A 23,597-nucleotide genomic window follows, 5' to 3' on the forward strand; every position below is an offset into this window, starting at 1 on the left:
TATTAGGATTTCCTTTTTTTTTATACATCTGTAGTTTCCCCGCCCCCTGGAGTTGGACACACAATTAAGCATAAACTCAGCTCCGGGGGGTTCCTCGCCTCAAACTACCTCTCTCTTTTTACTGTTTAGCTTCCGGTAACTACCGTTTAGATAATTCTTCAGAGGATGAATGAGGATGATATGTATGAGTGTAAATGAAGTGTAGTCTTGTACATTCTCAGTTCGACCATTCCTGAGATGTGTGGTTAATTGAAACCCAACCACCAAAGAACACCGGTATCCACGATCTAGTGTTCAAATCCGTGTAAAAATAACTGGCTTTACTAGGACTTGAACGCTGGAACTCTCGACTTCCAAATCAGCTGATTTGGGAAGACGCGTTAACCACTAGACCAACCCGGTGGGTTCTCAAACTACCTCGGAATGACGCAAGGCCCCGTCCCGCCAAGGTAGCCGGGACTCGGTCTTTTTACATGCCATGCCTCAAATGAGACGTTCCCAAAAGCGAACTCCCCAAATGGGGACTCCGGTCTTGACGCCTCGCCTCTAGTGAGGAACCCCCAAAGGGATCCCGCACCAGGACTACGGTCTTATCTTCTTCCCAGTGGCATTATTAGAATTTCTTTGAACAGCAGTTTTTTTTCATTTATTTTTAATTCTTATTCTAAAATCAAAAATATTTATTCTAAAATGTTTCGTATTAACTATTTTTTTCATGAAATATTGCTTTAAAAAAAAATATTTAATATTATTTATTTTTAAAATTTTATTTTTACATATATTTTTCTTATATATAATTTCTCCGTAGTGTCCACAAATAATAATTCTTTAACAACCGAAATGGTATCTAACTTTAAATATTAAATAAAATTTGTTATTAACAGTTTTTGAAACGCAATCTTGTTTTTCAGTTTATTTCACTAAAAATTTTGTTTGCATTTAATTGTTTTTAACGTTAAAGGAGATTAAAAAGAAAAATTTTAGTTTTTCCGGAATCCGAAAAAAATTTTCTTTTTAAAGTTTTTATACATAACAGTTGTACACCTAAATTCTTCATTGTCTTATCAAATTAAGTAAAAACTATAATTATTGCATTAACAAAATTTATTAAAAGGATTAAGGGGAATTATTACTTCTTTATGTGAATATATTTTACAAAAAATTATAACGTTATTATTACAGATATTTCTTTAAATATAAAATTCAATTTTACTTAGGTCTGTGTAGCGAAAAATCTGGGTCAAAATTCAGTTTGACAATTAGCCTACCAAATATATTTTACGATATTGGTAATGATATAAGTTGTTATTTGTCTTTCACTTGTAATTTTTAAGAATTCGGACCGAATTACTAAATATGTTGGATTACTGAAGCACGGTTTATCGCGTTTATAATATATACAGGAAAAAGTAAAAAAGGAATTAAAATTTTTCCGGCTTTTACTTTCCTAGCATTATAGCTTTAGATCTATGCAAGAAGGAAATTATGGTAGTTAAAAAAATGGGGTATTGGTTTTTTTGCATTTCTCGGCGTTTAATGACCCAGGGAACCAAACAAAACGTAAAGGGATAATGTTCGTACGGATGTAAGTATACGTATGTTGACGTGTTTGAAACTTAATACCTTTTGACTGGATAAACCGATTTTGATGAAATTCGGGACACTCACGTATATGAATCAATTTGTTGGTAAAAGTTTGGGTTCAATAATTGCATAAGGAGTGGGATAGATAGTTTGGGGTCAATTTTCTAAAGATTTTTCAAACATAACCCCGCTTTATATTAAGCTCGGTACATACGTCTATCTTATCATTTTAAAAAAATTGTCCCCAAATTCTTCCTTTTCCCAATAAATCTAAAAAGTTAACTTTTTATTTATTTTATATTTTTTACCAAATTTGTTTATCTTTCTAAGGAAGATAAAATACAAAGGAGTTTGTGAGCCGATCAAATTTTTAAAATATAGATTTAAGTTTTTAAAACATTTTTTTTTATTTTTTAATTACAATATTATAATAAAATATCATCATAATTCACTCCCTCCCCCATAAAAAAGAGATTTTAGGTAAATTTTTATTGGTTGTAGATTTTTTAATAGAATCTTTTTTTAGTTTCTTCCATTTAAAGTCTTCAAAGTGATTTTGAGGATGGGAGAGCAGAAAAAAGGAAAAAATTATCGATTTTTTGCATTTGTGGGACCTGGACCCACAATTAAGCATAAACTCAGCTCCGAGGAATGCCATCGCCTCAAACTACCTCGGTAGTTACTCTGGGTCCGGCTAACGCCGGTATCATGTCACCACCTAGGTAGCCGGGACACGGTTTTGAAATGCCGCGCCTCTAGCGGGGGACCCCACAGGGATCCCCTCTCCGGGACTCCGGTCTTTGAATGCCATGCCTTTAGCGAGCGGACCCTCGAAGAGATCCCCTCACCGAAACTTCGGTCTTCATCCCACACCTGTAATGAGGAACCCCAAAACGGATCCCCCACCGGGACTACGGTCTTATATTCCTAGCAGTTCCAGTACAATGAAGTCCGCACCCGTTCGTGGGGTGGGAGGCGGGAGCCTCCCACCCCTTCTTATTTATAACAGTTCTATTATAAATATTTAGGACAACTGCAAATTATAGGTATATCAAGAGTTCAAATATTAAGAGCCTAACGCCGGCATCCGTGGCGCGATTGGCAGCATCTCGGTTTTATATCCAGAGGTCCCGGGTTTGAATCCCAGTCATATGTGGCATTTTCACTCACTATAAAAATTGACATTTCATCTTATCCTCTGAAGCAATATCTAACGGTGGACCCGGAGGCTAAAAAAAAACATAAAAAAGAGTCAACAAAGCTATTCAATACTTACATATAAAGCCTATTCAGTACATACTTGTACAACATTTGTCAATTTTGATTACGTAATTATTGAAGTCTCTTCTAAAATACCTCTGAAGAAAATTGAAATCGGTTTTTTCAATATCCCCCAACCTTCTTAACGAATTCTAAAAAAAAATTTTATACGATCAATCTTGATAGAAAAAATATTTTAAGAAAATCGGTTCGATCGATCCTTAGATAAGCAGTACGACGTACATACGTATGTTTTTTTGGTGAAGATGGTTGGACCCTAAAACTAAAAGATTTGCAAATACCCCATCTTTGAAATGATCACAATACTTTCTCCTTCAATATACTTCTAGCTATTCGCTTTTATCGGGAAAGTAAAGATTTTCACGAACAAAGATATATTAATAAAAGGATTTTTTAATGTTTAGAAATGCTTGAATTTTGATATATCCATCTATTCTATACGTTAGTTCTAAAATTTTATATGATTTTTTTTTTATTTTAACGATGTGACAATAATTACACTTCCAATTAAAATTATAGGAAGAAAATTATGGTAATTTTAGTTCATTTTTTTACTAACTACAAAAATCGGATTAGATTTAAATAAAGCAAGAATAATGGTATTAAAAAAACACGTTAAAATTTAATAACATGTATTTATTATTTACTTTATTATTAGGGTTAATATTACTGTTACTGCAGTGTTGAAATACAATTTTATTATGTGGGCTACACTGCTATATGTACTTTAAGTGCTAAACGTATTATACAGCCTTCATATTATTTACCGTCAAGTAAATGTGAATGTGCATTATTTATCAATTGAATTTATTTCTTAAGATAAGATTTACTTAAAATAAAATTACGGTGTGTACTTTGCAATATAAGTATCGTTAAAACTGTGCAATAAAATGTATTATTAGTTATTTATAAGGTGTAACTAATTTGTGTAAGCATTTATTATTAATAGTACGACGAATCGCATATTTGCATTCTATTGTAATTCATAGATTAACCATGAACCACCCCCTCCCAAATACCACACTCTTCCTGGTACTATAGGAAAAAAGGAGAAATTATGACTAGAAAAATAAATGTCATTACAAGTATGAAATATTTCATATTTCATGAATAGAAATTCTTACAAATTAGATAATTCAATTTTATATTATTCTGGTGTTTGGCGGAAGCACTTAATATATTTTCCTCTTTTTTTTTTGTTAATTAATTCACCATATAAACCCGAAGCTTATGCATGGAAATATGAAACTGAAATTTTGTAGCATATGTAAACAAGAAAATGAAGAAGTGAATACAACAGCCAAACAAATCAATAACATTAAACATTTTTAATACAAAAAAAATCTTATGTGGACATCACATGAAATCCTTGTACGCCTATTAAATTACATGTACACATTTTTTTTTTTAATGAAAAGTACATAGAATTTTATTACATTAATAGCTTTTGATTTTTTTTATTGTTATTATTGAATTATTATTTATAAATTATTATTTAATTATTATTATTATTATTTATAATTATTTATTATTTAAGTTTTTTTACAAGCAGAGTTTAATAATTATTAAACTCTTATTATTATTAGGTTCCGGGTTCGAATCCCGGTCAGGCATGGCATTTTTACACTCGCTACAAATCATTCATTTCATCCTCTGAAGCAATACCTAACGGTGGTCCCGAAGATTAAAAATGAAAAAAACCACCAAAGATCTACGATCTCCCTTTTTTTGTTTAGCTTCCGGAACGACCTTAAGGTATTTCTTCAGAGGATGAATGAGGAAGATATGTATGAATTTAAACGAAGTGTAGTCTTGTACAGTCTCTGGTAAACCATTTCTAAGATGTGTGGTTAATTGAAACCCAACCATCAAAGAATTCCGGTATCCATGATCTAGTATTCAAATCTGAATAAAAGTAATTGCCTTTAATAGGATTTGAACCTTAGAACTTCCGACTTCGAAATCAGCTGATTTTTTAGGTCGACGAGTTTACCAATAGGCTAATCCGGTGGGTAGATAAATTTTAATTTAATATAATCTTAAGATTTAAAATTTTATTCTAAATGCGAATTATTGCAAGCTTGAATAATACTTCAAAAATGCAATACATATTGATAGAAATGCAAACCTTTGATAAAAACCAAACAAAAACACTTATGTACGAGTAAAAGATTTTCATTTTTATAATTTTTATCCGTAGACTTAATTCTATAAATATCTAAATAGGTTAAAAAATCATTTTGGGAAAATTTATTTATTTTTTTTAATCTGACAAAAAATATTAAATTCAACTCTTAAAATTACTTGTATAATCCATGTGTAATGGATACATAATTGCATCATATGTGTGACCTATTTAAAAAAAGTAAATATAGGCTATACATATTAATTTTATTATACATTTTATTTCTCCTTGTAAAATTTCAATCACATTTCATTGTCATTAGACCAGTTTATTAACATAAAAAGTATATAATAAAAACGATTATAAAACTAAATTACAAATTTATTATCGCTATAAATTTTAATCATTATAATCAATTATCACGCATAATTTAAGATAATACGATTTTATCGTTGTATTCATAAAATTAAACACAAATCAAATCAACTGGGTTACTTTAAATATACGAGTACTGCTCTACATGGGGTAAAGATTATTATATTATTATTATATAAAAAGCATTAAGAGGGGGTTATAGAAGTTGTATAACCCATTGATTAAAAAAAATGAATGCAAACGAAATAGGGAACATTTTATTGTTTATTTAATATAACCTAATATAAAAAGCGGACCGTTATTCAGATTCCTTCTTTTGATCAATAGAAGCCCATATGTACATCATACGGAATTATTATACTGAGTTTTTGTCATCCATTCGTATATATATATACTGGCCGGCCCGTCGGGCCCAGGCAAATCCCGGAGCCAAATCAGGGGCTCCTCGGGATCACGGAACCTACCAGGGCTACAGAGCTCGCTTCGCTCGCTATTCCCGTGTTGCCAGGGGGACCGGCGGTCTGGACACCCGTAGAGCTCGCTTCGGTGGCCATTTCCATCTACTCAGAGGGTTTCGCCCCACGGATCCCCGCACTGTTCGTTCTCCTCGTGGTCTTGAGAATAATACTGATAAATAACAAGTAAAGAATTCAGGCTTTTAGAAATCTGATAAAGAAACTAAACAGTACAGAAAAAGTACAGTATACTGTACACAAAGAAACTAATGTACACATATCTTTGATGTCGAAAAATTCATAACCGATTTCTTTGCCATGAAGGCAGAAATATAATAATAATTTCTAAAACTTATTTTTTTAGTTTTTTTGCTTTTCACTTAAAACTAACCAAGAAGGATTTTTGATTCAACAGCTTCATTTATTTCAAACAAATAATCTCCTCATTAGCTCTCTACTTATGTCTGTTTTACTATTTGTACGGGATTACCGATGAATTATAAAACCTATTTAACGAAATTTGAAGATTAAATTTTTAGCTAAACAAAACAATTTACAAAGTTGCAGTCACGGCTTGTAGTTAAAATTAATGGGGGTGCTGTTCCAGAAAATGTTTTTCAGGGCCTTTTCAAGGCCATGATTAGTTTTCTGTTAAATAAAAAACCCCAAAAAATGAATCAAATAGAATAGCTGGAAGCCGGATAATAATCTAATTCTACACTTTATCGCATTCAAGAATATGGTACACTTTTTTAGCACAATGTGCTTAACAACCGTATTCGGTTTAACCGAATAAATAATAAAATGTCAATACAGATAATATTTTTTAGCATTATTAGATAATAACTTAATAAAATGTACGCATAAAAATACTATAGTCCAACGGAGCTTAATTGAAATTATGTACACAGAAACAAATACATAATTAAATTTTACTAATTAACCTGGCAATTAAAGAGCACTTGCTTTCCGCCATCTTCTGATCAAATAACTAAACCGCTTTCATATTCCTTCCACCGACTAAACCAGAAAAGGGAACGAACAAGGAACGTTCCATACACACACGGAGTAAAAAAAACTACTTTCCACCAGTACGCCAGGGTTGGCACTGCAGGAGCGTCAGTGCTCTCTCTCTCTCTCTCTCATTCTATCTCTCTCTCTCTCTCTCTCTCTCTCTCTCTCTCTCACTCTTTCGCAGCCTAGCGTGCAGCTTCCTATGTGTGCATGCGCACAACAGCCAAACACCACACCGCTGGAACTATGAAGCGCACAGTTCCACACAAATATTTTTGTATCTTTTTCATAAACTGGGGGATGGCTACTGACATTAAGCTTAAGGATTATATATTTTACAAATATAAAGAAATAATTAAACAAAGAATGACTCATTATATTAAATTTTATCGATAATATCAAGAAAAACTAAGGGATGCTGTAGTTCCACAGTGCCTATACGCGAGCCGCCTCTGCAAGATTGTAAATAATGATAACAATGTCTGCTAATTCTTTATTTGGACCGTTCTTTCATTACTAGAAATAGATTTTTAATGCTTACTTCCTTCTCATACATAAAGGAAAATAGAAAAAAAATTTTAATAGAATAAAAAAATTAAATCCACTATCTTTTTGATAACTGTTTTATTACACAATTAAAATGTATTTTAAGCCACCGAATTGGTCTAGTGGTAAACTCTTCGTCGTAAATCAGCTGATTTCGAAGTCGAGAGTTCTTAGGTTCAAATCTTAATATAGGTAGTTGCTTTTATTCGGGTTTGAATACTACTTTGGTGGTTGGGTTTCAATTAACCACTCGTCTCAGGAATGGTTGGCCTGATTTTGTTCAAACACATATACCGGTGTAGTTACATTACACTAATAAGTTGCTAATGGAACTTACATTGCACTAACAACTCGCTTCCGTAAATGGGATTCCCCTTCACATCATGAAAAAAAATAATAATAAGCAAATTATTTTAATTGTTCATGCAACTATAAATAAATATATTAAAAAAAAAGTATTTCAACAACTTTAAAACAGTAAAAAGAAAATTAAAGGAAATTTTATATAATTTTAAAGGAAAAGTTTTTTTTCTTTACTTTACAGCTTATCATAAGTAACATTTGAAACAATCTTTTAAAAAAAAAAACATTTGTATTTAATTTTAACTACCCAGAGGAACACGGCGTAGTTAAGCTAGATAAATGAAAAAAAAACATTACTTCTACACCAAATTCTTTACTAGAAAATAAATTAAAATTTTATTTAATCACCTAATGAAAACAAGGAATGGATAATTTATTACCAAAGCTTGAATTCGATATCATGAAGAACCTTTGAGAAATCAATACTAGAACACAACAAAATTAGTTTTACGTTAATTTATGAAAAACTAATATTGACTGCTGCGTGATGAATAATTTATTTCTACGGAAACAAGTTTTTATTCCCATGGAACTTCCTTCAACCAATTTTTTTTTTTTAATTCTTTATATATTTATAAAATAGAAAATAACTATTTATTATTTTTTTAAAGTTGAATGTTTAATGTATGCTTAAAAAAACAATGTAATTTTCTAACACGAAACACATTATCAATTAAGAATTAATTTTTTTTTTTTTTACTAAAATTATAAAATGTTTTTTATAAACAGAGACTGGATTATATCCATTTGCATATTAAGCCCATTCTCGCCGGTTATTGCATATTTCCCTTAAAATCTTGTGATGATGCATATTTTCGCTATATTTACAATATTTTTCGGTAGGGTACCTAGTTAATAAATGAAATCTGACATTGTAGCCGGCCAAACCTGTAAGCCTCACGGCTCTTAGAGCTCTTGGAGCGCACTAGCAGCCGCGCGTCTATGGTTTTGGTAGGATAATATTATTATGAGGCCAAATAAAATACAGACTCACGCGAGACAAAGACGCCTACTGCAGCACTCCTCCCACTAAGTAATTATATTATTCAAGTTATTGTTGACGCGCTCATTGCAATAGTTTAACTTTTTATTTATTTGAGGAAAGTTTAATGTGTACCATGCCTTCCGAAAAAAAGTGCCTCTTCGTAGATAGCTGACTATCCTGGAACACTTACAACGAAATGTTTTATACTGTCGAGTTTGTGAGAAAAATATTTCATGCACAAAAAAGTTTCAAGTAGACCAGCATGTCAAGACAAGTCTTTATATCGCAGGATTGCAAAAGAAAGGTCCACGAAAACAACTTATAACAGCGGCAAGTAGCAGAGATTTCACTTCCAAAGTTAAATAGAAAAACTACTTTAGCATAGATTTATGTGAAGCATTGCTTACAAGTAATATTCCTCTTCACAAACTTACAAATCTTACCATCAAAGATTTTCTGCGAAAATATTGCTTGAATCAAAATATACCAGATGAATCAACATTGCGTAAAGATTACATACAAACAATTTACCTACATGTTCTGGAAAAAATATGCAATGAACTCAAGGATAGCATTATTTGGATTTCAGTTGAAGAAACTACCGATAGTTGTGGCCGTTACATTGCGAATTTAATTGTCGGTACATTAAAGCTAGAGCCTTCTTCTTCCTATCTGGTGACCTACAAAGATCTTGAAAAGACAAATTATTCTACGATCGCCAGATTTGTAAATGAGCGTATTAAAAACATATTTCCTGAATCTTCTGCAGATGAAAGAGTGTTTATATTTCTCTCAGATGCTGCTCCCTATGTGATCAAGGCATCCAAAAGCCCTTCAAGTATTTTATCCCAATTTGAATCATATGACGTACTTTGCTCACAGAGTGCATCGATTCGCTCAAGAATTTCTTTAAAATACGTCTGAAGAAAATCGAATCGGGTTTTTCACGATATCCCTCTTAACAAATTTTTAACAAAACTTAATATGATCAATCTGTATAGAAATATTTTAAGAAAATCGTTCCGATCAGTCCTGAGATAAGCAGTACGACACGCATACGTACATACATACAAACATATATTTTTTTGGTCTAGATGAAATAGCTGGACCATAAAACGTAAAACATTTACAAAAAAAAACCGATAGCAAGGTCACCATATTTTTTCCTTAAATAAACTCGTAGTTATTCATATTCATCTTTTCTTTTTCTGTTTTAGCCTCCGGAACCACGGTAAGAGAAATGAATGAGGTTGATGAATTGGATGATGTATGAATTTAAATGAAGTGTAATCTTGTACAGTCTCAGGCCTACCATTTCTGTGATGTGTGGTTAATTGATCCTCAACCACCAAAGAACATCGGCATCCACGATCTAGTATTCAAATTCGTATAAAAGTAACTGCCTTTACTAGGATTTGAACCTTAGAATTCTCGACTTCGATATGAGCTGATGTGCGATGACGAATTTACTATTAGACCAACCCGGTGGGTTATTCATATTCAACTGGAAAGTAAAATTGTGAGCGAATTCGTTGTCTTCTTGCAATAAATTTAGCGTCAAACGGTAGGAAAACTTTATAAAGAAAATAATAAACAAAAAATAAACATTTTATGACATTTTTGTAGCGTTTTATGACAAAAAAGGAGTCTTTTCTTGTGAAAATTTTGTGTTAAATACAAAGAAAAAAGCCTCTCAACAGAGTGTCCCATACAAAAAGAACCACTACCATAGCCTAATCACTAAGTACACATATAAGTGAAAAAGGCATGAGTAGATTATTATATAAACATTTTATTATCAAATTCTACCATCTTAAATTTTAAACTAATGTTGAAAGTGACCACCAACTTCCTAAATACGGGCTTCCATTTTTTTACTGTATTTCAAGTGTTTTCAAAGTTTTTTACTGGATATTTAATACCTTTCTTCGATATTGACTTTGTTCTAGTGTTCGTGGTTTGTTGCAGTGGACTTAAGTAACCCTAAATTAAAATACCTAGGGCATGTGAAACGCATCCCTGGAGCGGGTATGATAGGGCCGGGAAGTGTATCCTCCTAACGGAGAGGAGTGACGGATATCCAGAAGAGGGAGTCGTCATTCTTTAATGAAGCTAGGGGGACCCCGATGGGAAGACCTCAGATGAGGTTAGACAGTGAGGGCAGACTGCTGCCACACTCCAAGGTGACTGAGCTTTGCTTAACTGCGAGGACCGGTTGCCTTGGAGGTGTTAAGAAAGGTCCGAAAAAAAAATTAAAAATCTGGCAGCATCATCTGGAGATCTCGATAATCATAAGTCGCAATCAAAGATGAATCAACAAAGAATTCATTAATGAAAACAGTTGAATTTGCGTACTGTGATGTTGTACTATCATATCGGATACAACAGTACCGATTTCCTCTTCCAAGATTGAAATGAATCGTAATAAAATATTCTGATATTGTTCTGCATTAATGGTATACGTAAAGAAAATAGGATAACCAAATTTTTCCATGATATCGCACATCAGATACCAATATTCTGCTGATGCAATGGTTTTTCATGATACGCCTGGGGATTTTCATCACTCCAAATTCTACTGTTTTGACTGTTTACGTAGACGTCCAAATGGAAACAAATGCCTCATCGGAGAAAAATAGCGATTCGATAATATGGATCCTTTTTTGCACAAATCGATGTCATTGATTTCAGCGGCGCGTCTGCCTTTAGCACTTCTTTCTTTTTTCCTGTTTAGCCTCTGGGAATTACCGTTTTTAGGTATTACTTCAGAGGATGAATGTGGATGATATGCATGAGTATAAATGAAGTGTATTCTTGTAGAATCTCAATTCAACCATTCCTGATATGTACGGTTAATTGAAACCCAACCACCAAAGAACACCCATATCCACTATCTAGTATTCAGATCCGTATAAAATTAACTGCCTTTACTAGGACTTGAACGCTGGAACTCTCGAATTCCAAATCAGCTGATTTGGAAAGACGCGTTCACCACTAGACCAACCAGGTGGATTTGCCTTTAACACTGCCCTCGATCTATTGCATTCCTTATCATTAACAAAACTTGTTCCTCTCAATTTATTTATTGATATCTTATTAGGAACTGATTTACCTTGGTACTTATAGCGAATAGATTCTACCAATGCAGTCGCTGACCGCTTACTGAAATATTACTCAATAATAAAAGCACGTTCCTTCTGTGAAAAAATTATCTTCTCACTAACATTCCACTGAGTATTCTTATCGCCTAATTATGGCTACTACCAGTAGCCACTTCATTGTCAGTCCGTTCAAGTAAAACGTAGGGGGAGTAGAGAAAGTAATCAATTTAAATTTTACAGACGACTGATTGATGGGTTACGTTTCATATGGAACACTGTAATTTGTTAGGATTTCTCCCAATTGATATGATGATCACTCATATAAGTATATGTATGATGAAGAAAAGATATCGTGCAGATATGAATTAGTAATTGCTAGAACTGCAGAACAAGGAATGATGGAGTCATGGGAGGGGAAAGTATGACACTGCTGGGTAGGTAAGTTTACTCATCGCCTAATTTCACCCTTTTTTCTCAGATTTATCGTCTAAAACGTGTCTGGCCGTGGATTATTTGTTAACGTAGTTGTTAATAGTTATGGGAAACTCAATTATTGTTTAATACAGATGAATATTGTCAATGATATCTCTGTAGATTATACAGGGTTTGTAAGGATGACATCTAATATTCTATATGAGTTCATCCAAAGATAGGGGAAAAATGCAACGTATGGAGTGTCTTGTTGTAAAGCAAAAGAAGGAAGTAAAGCAAGGACAATGAGGAAGATTCAGAGGGACTGAATTAAGACTTATGATATGATATGAAGAACAGTGGAAAAAGTAAGGTGAATGGATAACATGAGGAATAAAAAAGTAATGAACAGGATTAATAAAAAACAAAACATTTATGCAGTTAAGTACCCAGAATATAAAAAACTGATTAGGAAGTATGGTTAGAGGAAATGGAATCTTGACAACTACATTGAAAAGGCCAGTAAAAGAAGTAAAGAAGCGAGGAAGAAGAAGGATGAAGTTAATAGATGACGTAAAGATTGGACACTACAAGGAAATGAAGAAGGCTCAGAATAGGGATGGATGGAGTCAACAGTAGTTTGTAGGATTTGCCGCCAGGTAGAACGCTAGATTATGATGAGGGAAGAAACCAATAAGGAATTTACAAATAAAATTGGGTTTAAATATGCTCATCGGACAACCGCAGCTAAAGACTATTTTCTATCGTAAATAAATACTCAAAAATCGTCAGGATTTCATAAAACTTGCTGATACAGGAAACGTTACCTATTTTTTTCAGTTTAGCCTCCGGAACCACCGTCAGGATTACTTCAGAGGATGATGATACGTACGAGTATAAATGAGGTGGTCTTGTACAGTCTGAAGGTATGATACCTCTGGGCTCAATACTGAACTGTTCGTAGTTAGTTATTGGAGAATTCTTCAAGTTTATCTGGTATCTAATTAGAATTATATTTTCGAGAAGTAACGGGTTTGTAATTTTGTTTCTATTATTGCCGGTAACAATTGGAAACACTATTGATATCTTACCTGATCCACATTCTTGTTTTTGTCTGGTTTCAATGAATTTTGTATGAATCCGGTTAGAGGCAGAAAGCTCTATCTATCTACCTAACCAGTTTGAGTGGCTTAACATCGTTAAGAAAAAAAGATACTGTGCAATTAAAAATGAATATTGTTATGCCCAGTAGGTTAGATGTGTTAAGGGTGATTGGAGTAGGCTGTAGATGTCCCCTTGATGGGGTGTTTTTCCCTTCGGGGTTATGGAGGTCATTTAACGCTCCTATAAAATTAAATTGAATTGTGCAGGACTAAATTGGACAGGATGGAAATTTATTATACTTGGGGTTTGATACATGCAAAGATGGTCCCCCACGTATATCACATCAAATTTTTCCTTGTGTAATTCAGTTAATTTTATATGTTAAATGATTTTTATTAACTCTGCTTATAGACTTTATATTTTACTACGTCGTATTTTGGAATTATATTTTAATATTTACTTATTCTTTATCCGGTCGCTACAGATCTGCGCCAAGTTATAGCTACCCCAACTTATTTTTAATGATTAGAAAATATTTTATTAGCTTTTATGGCGGCGTGTGACAAAATACGAAAGATTGCTGGGATTCGAACCTAGGAGTTTTTTTTTTTTTAAAAACAGAGGAATTAATTTTATTTTTGAGATATTTTACTTATTTATGCGATTTTTTGCCATTTTTCGGATGGTTTAAATATAATTACTTCCACTTACTTGTACATTATCAGATATAATTAAACCACCCAAACGAAAAGTTTTTTTTGTTCTATCAAGTAACAATTGGATCTGAATCCAGTTGTAATTTAATTATTAATATTTGAATGACAATAGATAAATTTTGTAACCTACGAAAAATGTCAAAACCGACTTGAGTTTGAACACACAAGCTTTATAAATAAAAATCAGAGGTGATATCCTCAACAAAGAAAGTTGGTTGAAGAGATTTTTCCAGTTAAAATATTTTCCTGAGTGCAGTCGATTTTAATCTACGATCAAAAAATTCGATGGAAAAAATGATCAAATTTAACTAATGAGATTTTCAGGGAATTAATTGATTTCGTACTTTTTCTTTTAAGTTAAGCCTAATAGCCGGTAACAGTTGTAAGAAGCCTGAAACATTACTTTCAAAAAGTGACAAATACTTTCAAGGATAATAAGTATGACGTGCCATAAGCAAAGTAATGATTGACATAGCTTCCCGTTGCCTTATTCAATGGACCAATTATAAATTATAAATGTATATTATATTATAAATATATTATAATTACAAATAAAATATATTTGTATCCACACCCACCGCCCACCGTACAGCAGGTAATATTTCGATTTACGACAATTTCACTATCAAAGGAACCTTTATTCTCAGAATAATAAAAGGTGAAATATATTTCAAACATCAAAGTCTGCTTTACAAAAGCTTGAAAAGCAGACGTTTGTCTGCTTTTCAAAGTATGCTTTATATATGTCAAAGCCATATAAAAAAACTTGAATACATAATTTAAAGCAAGAAACTAATGAACTTTTTCTACCATAAATAATTATTAAATGAAATTAAAAAAAAATTAACAAATGTTCACCAGGAATTAAGTGAAAGATACGTGAACATTCTGGAGGCTACATAAATTACTAAAACTGACCTACCGTCAATAAATATTACAATGCAGTTCATTTTCATTCGATTTCTTTTCATTTCTAATAAATAATTTTTTCATATAAAATTTGCATTAATTTTTTAATAAATTTTATTATATTTTTCAAGTATATCTGGGTGCGGAATTCCTGAACGACCAATTTATTTTTATTTTAAGGATTATTTTATTTATTTACGCGCGTGTGTGTGTATATGCGTGTGTTACGCATTCATGCTTACACATATTTGAGAACAATTCTATATCTTACTTGTAATACAAAAAATTAATTTTGTTTTATTGTTGATGGTAGATTTCTACGTTGTATTCAAGTAATTAAATCGACTATATGATGTAATGGTATTGCTGGTTATTATATCATGATCCTGGGATCGATTCCAAGCGCATATAAAGATGTTATTTTTTGGAACGTCAATTAAAATTTAAAAACGGATATTCTGATTTATATATTCAGCCAAATATATCAAACATCACCAATCTAGATATCATCTAAACCTAAATCGTAAAGTCTAATTCCCTCTAAGTACGTGGGTAGTTTAAAAATTTATGTAATTAAATAAACTCATATAACTCGATATATTGTCACATAATATAATATAGAGACACACACAGAGAGAGAGAGAGAGAGAGAGGGAGGGAGAAAAGTCTTAAAATAGGAAAAAAATTCATAAACTTGTTGATTAAATACTTTTAGCTTAAAGGAATATTTCTCCCAGTAAACAATCTTCATCTGAGAATTAATAGCCTGAAGGAATTCTTGGGTAACCTTTTTTTCCTTGCACTAAAGGACGTCCACCTCAACCTAGTAAGCCACTTGGTATGTAGCAAACGTTATTTTATTGACAGGATTCATCAATCTGTCTGGTAAGCTGTCTTTCTCTCTTTCAAAAATAAAAAAAAAAAACAACATTCATTCCGTAACGTCACGAATCTGTTAAATATTACAATATCTGAAAACTGAAACGTGTAAAATAATAACTACTTATAATATTTCTTATTAAATAATTAATTTTACTTTAATTTAAATAATAATTCCTATAAAGAATCGTTCATTTATTTTAGGACCTCTAATCTAAAAAAATATTTTTTCTTTGTTTTTTTTTTTTACTGCTCTAACTCTTTTAATTTTTATTGTTAATTACCGGAAAAGTATTTAATACTTTGCCAGTTTTTTTTAATCTTTCATCGAGACATTTTTATCGGAAAATCCTTTAATAATTATATGTAATAATACAATATTCAAAATATGAATTTAGACGTCACTATCAATTTAAAATGAAGTAGCATATGGTCACTAAACTAGTTTTTTAGATGCCAGGGATTTGTAAACTGATCGTAATAAATAAATATTAGAAAACAGGTAATTATTTAATTTCAATTGATTCATCATTCAAGAACATCATTCTTGTACAAGGATATGACATCTAATAGTGTTTTAGAATTTTTATTTTTTTCAAATCATTTTGTGAAAGTTTACTTTTATAAGAATATTAAACAGCTGTTATTTATCTTCGGTTTTATTCAAGGGAGGGGATATCATTTAATTGTTTTAAATTTTATGCTGCCCCCTCTCTCTCTCTATCTCTCTCTCTCTCTCTCTCTCTCTGTGTCTATGCTACTCTTATCTCCCTCTAAAAGATAAGTTTTCATCTTATCCAATCCTGTAGATGGGATATGACATTAAAGTGCCAATTTTCGTTGAAAATTTCAATGGTTAATGCTGTTTTTAACCTAATTTTACATGCCTAAAAAGATCCACTTTTTTCTTTTTGTTTTCAGTAAAAATTATACCGTAAATAAAGAATAATTTAATTACAAAAACTTATTTGATCAAGAAGATGAAAAAGGAAAACATGTTGGTTGCATTATATCCTATGTAAAAAATCTTTAAAGAAGGATTAGAAAAGAAATAATGAGAGAAAAAGAAAAATAACCTTGATGTTTACAGGTATAAAGAAGAGGTGAAAAATTACAAGGAAATTAAGGAATATATTCAGGACCGGGAAAAATGAAGAAAATTTAGTTAAAAACTGCTGAAAGAAAGATTCACCATACATCGAATCAAATACGACAAAAAAATCTTTGATTTTTTTTGTCGTATTTGATTCGTAAAAAATTTTTTTTACGTAATGTTTTTTTGTAAAAAATCAAAAACAATTTTTATTTTTTTATTTTTATTTTCAAATTAATATCGTATATAGTTATATAAGTTCGTATTAATTAAAAGTTAATAAGGAATATAACTTCCTACTTTATAACTCATATTACGTAATAATAAAAATACACAACATTAAATTTCTCATGACAAAAATTCAATTTCATTCATACAAATATAAACGTAAAATAATGTTTACGCATAATTTATAATTAATTTTATTATTATTATTATTATTATACATAAAATTTAATTTAACGAGAGAATGAATCAATATTAAATAACAAAATAATTATCCATTTTATCAAAAGGATTATTTACTGAAATCATTAGAAATATAATGTGGCATTGCTCAAGTAATTTTTTCCTTTTCTTTAATAAGCTTATAACTTCTTTTTTCATGAATAACTATAATAACAGGTATATAATTTGAAATTTCAATTATAAAAATATCTTCTTTTAAAATGTAATTTTAATATAATTTAATCCAAAATATTATAACTTTATATACATGAAATTACATAAAATCAATTTTATCTAACCTAACTAGAATTTAGTATTCCAATAATACTATGTTGTAATACATAAATACATTAGTTGAATCTAAAAAATTATTTACTAATATATATATATATATTGGAATTTAAATGATTATTATAGGTGGTAGTTAAATTTTATAATTCCACTTGTGATAACAGTACTTAAGTGAATAAATTATATGGTCTTCTTTTTTACCTACAAAAATAAAAACAATAATAGTTAAAAGAAAAAAAACTGGAAAAATACGATTGTAGAAAAAGCTAAACTGGATAATTGCTGTATTAAGTATTTCATTTTAAATATAAAAATAGTTTTAAACTGTTTTATGTTTTTAAAAAAGTTAAAAATTAAGATAATTGTTTCTTTTTAAACTCTATTATTGTTAGCTTTAATAAGATTATATTATTATCTTTTATGACCGCATAGGATCACTTTAGTTAGGATCAATTAACAAGTCTCTTCAGTGGTACTGTTTGAGTCTTGCGATCCTCCCAGTACTTTTTCATACGTTTCGATCTTTCTGTCCTTTCTAGTGTTTTTTCTTGAGTGTAAAGCGAGTCTTTTTGTTCTTGATTTTCTTGTTTAATTTTATCTTATTTGTGGTGTCTTCTGGTGTAAGGCCAATTTCCTTCTGATCCTCTCTTATTTCTCTGATCCATCAGCAGTTTTACATTATTATAGAAACACAATTTTTTTTTTGTGTAACTATGAATTTTAAAAATATATGGATAATAATTGATATTTAATTAAAAACTCTAATAGTTTTTATTCGTAAAAATATTAAAGTTAATTACAACAACGAAATGTGGTTAGAGTGATTTTTTTTTAAATTAAAATTAATTAAACATGGTTAAAATAAGAAAAATTAAATTTATTTTTTATTAATTCTTTGAAAAAGTTTTAAAATATAGTTAAATTACTGTATATATCATAATACATTGTTAAGTTTATTAATAATTTTTACATTAGCCAAACAACAACAATTTTAATAAAAAATTTTATAAAAATTCAGTTACATAAATAAAATACGTGAACAAATCAAGAAAGAAATTATGATACCTGTTTATTCACAACGTCTTTTTTTATACATAATTTATTATTCTTGACCTAATTGTAGAGACCTGGAAGCGTTTCTCTCTTCCAATTCGTGCACAAATCCACCTTTTACGACTGAAGAATATATATTATATACAAGACGTTGACAAATGTTGATTTTCTGGGACTGTAGTTCAGAGCAGCCCAAGTTGAATTTATAATCTTGATAACATAAGAGTTGTTATGCTCGCGCGCGCGCGCGCGCGTGTGTGTGTGTGTGCAATCATGCAAATGGATACTTCCATTTATTAAAAACCTTTTCTAATTTTTGCTTATGGGCTTAAATTTTGCATGTAGGGAATTTTGCGGATCTTGACGATATATGACCCTCTTTTATCAAAAAAGACAATATTAGCATTGAAAAATTCGTGAAAGATGTATCTATCTACTCACACATGTATACAACTCGGCCTGTTTTTTTGTTTAATGTGCAGACTGGATGGTATTAAGTGAAATTTTCACGATAATATACATATGGGGTATTAATCGGATTTAAATTTGGTCCCAATCGAATAAGGGGGCAGGAAGATATGGGACCTTATGTGTTCCATTTCTCAACAACTTTTTCTCAAAAAGTAGGTAAATTTTTTTTACATAATTTAATAGCCCTCAGATAACTAACACACTCTCTGATAGTGTTTCGGCTTAGTAGAACCCCTACAAATAGGTGGGAGAAAAATAATTTTTCCGTTTTTATCGTTTCTGCACTGAAAATATATTTTAACTAAATGTATGATTTCATTATATTATTATGTCAGTTTAGATATAAAAAGAATAAAGAGAAATAAAAAATAACAAAAATTCAAATTCTTAAACAACAAAAAATATAAGACAATAAAAAATATCAATTATAGAAAAATCTGATGTGGACACTACATCACTTTCTTGTACGCCTATTAAATTACACATACACATTTTTTTAAATTAAAAGTACATAAAATTTTATTCCATTAATAACTTCTGATATTTTTTCTTTTTTTTTATTGTTATTGAATTATTATTATGGTAATTTTTTTACAATAAGAGGTTAATAATTATTAATATATTTAAATTAAGAAAAAAGGAAATAAAGTCGCATTCGAACCGATGTGTCTTCCCCTTGTAAGATCCAAATATTTCATTAATTAAAATCTCATTTGGCTATAACTCTGGAACCAATGAAAATAAGTACTACTTATGATATACCGTTGAAAAGTACTCAGTGAGAGCTTAATACTGCAGTTACGGAAAAGGCCAAAATCCAATTTTTTTTGGATTTTGGGCTGTTTTAGACACTTGTGATTCAGTCGATTGCAATTAAAAGGGAAGGTACTCGACTAGATGTTTCAACAGTCCTAGATCCAACATTTCAACATCCTACAGCTAATCGTTTTTGAGTTACGTGAGATACATACGTACGAACAGACATCACGCCGAAACTAGTCAAAATGGATTCAGAGATGGTGAAAATGGATATTTCCGTTGAAATCTGAAAACTGAAATTGTTCGCGATCGCAATTCGTCCTTGTACGAAGTAAAGGAAGTAAAAATTTAATATTGTTTCACAAATTTATTTAACAAATAGTAGGTTATTTTGACTTCTCTAACAAAAGGTACTATTGAGACTTGTCCACTAATACTTGTCCACTAATAAGATATAACTTCGGTTACTACCAATTCTTGGAAAGTGCAGGCCAAAGAAGAACGAAGAGGTCTTCGGAAGAAGAAGAGGGAGAAGAAGAAGATGAAGAAGAAGGAAGATCCTCTACTCGTCCCAACATCATGGACTGGAGTCCGGAACAGAGCCCAGCAGCGATGCATCCTGAAGGGCAGCCATACCAGAAGCGGATGAAGAGCTTCTACACAACCTCTCCTTTTTAAAAAACTTACAGTAAGACAAAAATAACCCAGCAATTGCGACTCCTCCGGAAAAGGGGACGCATTGCTCCCTCCTTATAGCTAGTGCCCCGTTGTGGCGTATTCCTGCTAGACTATTAAAGAGTTAGAGTTAGACTATTAAGGAAGACCCACTACTCGTCTCAACATCGCGGACTGGAGTCCGGAACAGAGCCCAGCAGAGATGCGACCTGAAGGGCAGCCATAGCAGAAGCGAATGAAGAGCTTCTACACAACCTTTCCTTTTAAAACTTACAAGTAGAGTAAAACAAACCAGCAATTGCGACTCCTCCGGAGTAGGGGTCGCATTGCTCCCTCCTTATAGTTAGTGCCCCGTTGTGGCGTATTCCTGCTAGCCTATGAAGCGTTAGCACCGAAAGGACTTCAGTAGACCGCCTGAAGGGGAATTACGTCGGGAGGACAGGCTTCATAAGCCTAGCCTTCCACGGTCGGCCCATAAAATGGGTTCGATAACGCTGGTTCAACAACGGATTGGAATGCAACTAAATCCGTCTTAAATTAACTAAATAATAATAAACAAAATTTGAAAAATTAGACCCGCTATTTAAAATTAACCCTTTTAAAAACAAGCCCGATTAGAATGATCCAGCAGCAAGGGACTCTGTCCAGGTTCTGCGATGGAGTAGGGAGTAATAGACTCCTGCCAACTTTGCATTCCATTCCATTCCACTAATAAGAGCATTCATTTAACTATAGTAATAGATCAGACTTTAAATAGATACATTAAAAAAAGAAACGTTGAAAATGGTATCCTTACATCATGACCAAAACCAAATTAAAATAGTTAGTAACAATTTTAATAATAATTATAAATTATATGTTTTGAAAATAAAACAAGAAATAAATTAGTTAAAAATATTTAATAAAAATAAATTATTTATATTGCAGAAAAACTATATTAAAGGTAATGGAATAAATATTAAAGACACTATTTAAAATAACGACCGTGCTTGAGAATTAATACAGGTTTTAATAAAGTATGGTAATCCTTAAATAACTTTTCAACCGTCAAAAATATAAAAAGAGCTGACAACGCTGTTGTAGGAACGCACAACACCTTCCCGGAACAGGAAAAAGCCGTGTTCCAGGAAAGTCGTACAACTGTGGGTTGTTTCTAATGCACGGCTTACACATACATACACACACAATTTAAAATATTTATCATTTTATTTAAATGTAATATTTTTAAATAAAATTTTATCCGCGAGGCTTAACGCAATAGTCGATTGGGCGATCGAATTCGAGATCTAGCCAGAGAGAGTTACTTTATTACACTTTAAATATTATTCATATATTTAATTCTACCGCTCACCTGTGACGTCACAATATAACAGACGACTACAACAGCATTTTTTGGGGTGGGAGTGGAATTTTTCAAAAAATATTTTTGCAGATATTGTTATTTTTTAATTGTTAACAAATGTGCCTAAGAAAAATATGACCTTAATTAGGTGAAATTTCGAGATACTGAAGGTCACCTTGCTCCACAGTCTCATCCCCTTGACCTTTTAAGTTGAAAATTTAATGGTATCAATGCTCCATATATAAAAGTAATCTGACCAAGTTTGATCAAAATCGGTCCAGTAATTCTGGAGATATAAGGCAATTTAGAGGCCAACACCGAACACACACACATACACGTACATACGAACACTAAATTTCCTTCCGGTTTTTTGCGTTTCTTAGATGTCAAAACGTCAAGATCCGGTGAAAACCGCTTATATTCAGATTAGATCGATTACAACACTTTCCCTTCTAGAGCTATAGATCTGCTATAACGCTATCTAGACGGGGAAGTAAAAAATTGATATGAAGTAGATGAAATAGAAACAAAGGCTCTATCTCAATGACGATCTTTTTATTTCGGCGTGAGTGGCCACTGCATTATTCAAAATCACTATAAAAGGATAACTGTAGAATTTTAAATGGAAAGACTATGTTTATGACACGTCTAGTCTAGTCTAGTTAAAGGCCATTAAAAAACAAAAACTTTTGACGCAATTATGATAATTTTAAACCAAAATTACCGTTATTTAATATTGTTCATATCTAGCATCAAAAAAATTTCCTGCAATACATCCTAAATAGTGCTCACATTCGAAAAAATAGTTCGTTTTTGAGATAGAAATATTTGTAAAAATTTCGTATTTTTACGTTCAACGATTGAAAAATTATTTAATTTTTCCTATGCTTACTAAAACTGTAAATTACAGAATACTTCTGTGTATTAGAGAATTGATTGGAAAATATAAAACTGAAAAATAGCGAATCTTAGTACCAGGCAACAGAGATAATCCTCAACACGACTAGGGAAAGGAGTAAGGAGAAAGATTATGGTATTTATCAAATATTAGAACGTAATACGTAGACCTTGAATAAAAATAAAATTTTTAGGAACATATTTTGTTTAATAAATAATTAATTTATATATTTACAAGACTAATGGGTTTTTTGTTAATATTTTCTTACGTCCAATCGAAGGTATAATCTTAACCTTCTCTACAATTAAGAAATAGCATCAAATTCGCAACACTTTAAGAGAAAAAATAATAATTGGATTCATTTTCATGTTTTATAAATAATATTATTTTATCATAGAATTATATATATATATATATATAAAAGAAACTCTTAAATTTGTTAAAAGTACGTGGTTAACCAAACTGAGAAAAATATAAAAAATCAAAATTTAAATAAATTGACTTGTATTTCTTTAAAAGCTCTGATTTTCCTTCAAGTAAACTATTAGGAACAGAGTTTGGCCAAACCAGTTTCTTTATCTTGCTGAAGAAAATAGAGGGAAGAAATGACGCTTATTATTGAATTCTTAGTATTATATATGTGCGAGAGTGCGGATGTGTTTATACAAACATTGATTCATTGTTGATTTACTAAATAGATATATTGCTATTCAATATTTA

This window comes from Lycorma delicatula, chromosome 8 (genome assembly GCF_047948215.1).
Source record: "Lycorma delicatula isolate Av1 chromosome 8, ASM4794821v1, whole genome shotgun sequence".
Classification (NCBI taxonomy): Eukaryota; Metazoa; Arthropoda; class Insecta; order Hemiptera; family Fulgoridae; genus Lycorma; species Lycorma delicatula.